The 2,349-nt window shown below is 45.2% G+C and overlaps 1 pseudogene; it reads right to left on the reverse strand.

Moving 5' to 3' along the window:
* LOC119594889 overlaps window positions 1-1,788 on the reverse strand; it is an 8,881-nt pseudogene extending 7,093 nt beyond the window's left edge.
* Between the last annotated feature and the right edge of the window lie 561 nt (window positions 1,789-2,349).

Raw genomic sequence — 2,349 nt, forward strand, 5'->3', positions numbered from 1 at the left:
TCCTCCTCCTCCTCATTCTGGTTTCTGGTGCTTTCTCTTTGGAGTCGTCCTCATTTGTCTTGGGACAGCTGGTGTGTCCTTGCTCCTCAGCCTCGAGCACCTACGTAATGGAACAATCAAAATTTTATGTCTCTCTCTGCTGACATCCATGTTTTAATAGATTTAATATCTACCATATCTTATAGCATAAAATAAGAAAAAGAATAAAATTCTCTCTTAAACCACGTCTAAGCTAGAATTCCATCCAGTTCCCGGTCTCCAGCCATGCCAAGGTCCTCGTTCTGTGCAGGTTCTGAAGTGAGTGTCTCCTGGTAAATACGTTCAAGGGAGCGGCATCGATAGGGGACCAGGCGCGCAAACAAGCTTTTCCACACCACCAGTGTCCTTCCTAGTGCATCCAGCGCTTTGGTTGGTGGTGCCAGGTCCAAAGTTGTTACAATGTCTGTTGTGTCTGAGAGCATGCGCCTATCATTTCCTCACCAGAAATATTCTTCACTTCATCGACAATCAGCTTCCTCTTCCTTTTAGCACGCGGCCAACCCGACTTGATGGCAGAGGCATCCACTGGGGCAAGGGCAAAGCTTTCCTCTTCATTCTGAAGTAAAGTTGTTTGCTCATGTCCAGCAAGCGTCTCGTCAGCTTGACTTTGAGGAGCTGCTTCCACGCCTTCAGGTGGTGGGACCTCATCTGCTTCAACCGGGTCTGGATTCTCAGGCTTGGGAGTAGATGGGCGAGAACCTTCCTCTGAAGATGGCGGACCAACCGAGGGAGGACCTGCGAACCGGTCCAGCCCATCATCATCAGAGTCATCATGTCTCTCTTCTTTGGGTTCATCAAGACTCGGACCATCGTCAATGGGTGTGTCGTCGAAGAGTCCTCCTTCAAAGAGCCCGCCAGCAATGATGTCTTGCCCAAGGTTGCCCCCAAAGCCGTCGTCTCTGATTGGTGCCTCGAGGTCAAGAGCTGAGGTATCTGCCCTTGCAGTGGATAATCTCGAGTCCTGCTCCTTGGATGCACTGGGTTCCTTCTCTTTGTCCAAGGGGGTGTTGTCGCCAAAGATCAGGTTGGGTGGTCTAAGGTCTGGTCCATGGCAGATGCATCCCTCATGATGTCCGGGGGTTCCTCAAAGCCCATGTCTCCAAAGCCATCATCGCCTGTCACCAAAGAGATGTTGCCATAGTCTTCCCTCATTGTGATTTCTTCAGCACGTGACTGGTTGAGAGTGAACTGCGCCTGGATGTCAACATCATTCCAGCTCTGGCATGGCAGTGTCAAAGTCTGTGGAACACCTCTGGGAGCGTGGATGGCACTGACTGCTTGCTTGCTGCCTCCGCTGAGTCCTCTTGCAATCGACCATGCCTGTTCATGAAGGCCTTTTGATCTTGACAAAGGCCTCATTACAATCAGCCAAGAGAATACTTGGCCTTTCGGAGTAATTCTTACCACACACAAACCCAACAGCAAGTGAACTGACGTTCTCAGTGCCATCTTTACCTAATAAACAAATTGGCAAAGTAAAATAAATAACGAAGCACGGTAGCTATCAGCAGTATGAGTAAAAAATGCTGTGTTACATACTCACATTCAGTTGAAGAAAAGGGAAAAACATCATAACAACATATAATACATATGTCGTACCTTTGGCTGCAAGATAACCATCAACGGACTTCTCCATATTGGTCCCTCAAAGACAGGGGCCTTTTTGTGAGTCTTTTTATCCCACTGCGGCGGCCAGCCAATTCGGATCAAGGGGCCCTTTTTGGCCAGCACAAAATGTGCGTACAACATGGTTGCTTATTCCTTAAAAAGAAAACACCTAATAAGGATCCACACAGAACTTTAATAATCATAATAAAAAGTACAATCTCGCCTCTCCACATGAGCTTTGTTCACCATATTACAAACTGGTTTATAATATGTGATATAAACATACATACAAACTCTACCTTCAACACTGATAACTGTACCATTTGAAATTGCTTTTCAGATATGTTTCTAGTAATCTTTTTCTCATATGCAAGTTTGGAGATAAATGCCAAACTTGTTCAAAAAATCGTTTTTTTCTTTTACTGAATTATTTTTCAGTTCACATTCCTCCAAGAATAAATCATTCCTCCATACTCTGCACTTTAATTATCATCCAACAATCTGAAGTTACCAATTCCAATTCCATCCAGAATGCCAGGGCCTCTCTCTGAGAATTGTGACTCTTCGACTACATTTGCTAATTCAAAACACTGAGAGGATACCATTAATTTATAGCGATAAAGCTATACCAATAACTGTAAACTTTTCACAAAGACCTTTATATCTGAAGACCCCCCCCCCCCCACACACTTGGTTTTCATA

This window comes from Penaeus monodon, chromosome 34 (genome assembly GCF_015228065.2).
Source record: "Penaeus monodon isolate SGIC_2016 chromosome 34, NSTDA_Pmon_1, whole genome shotgun sequence".
Taxonomy (NCBI): Eukaryota; Metazoa; Arthropoda; class Malacostraca; order Decapoda; family Penaeidae; genus Penaeus; species Penaeus monodon.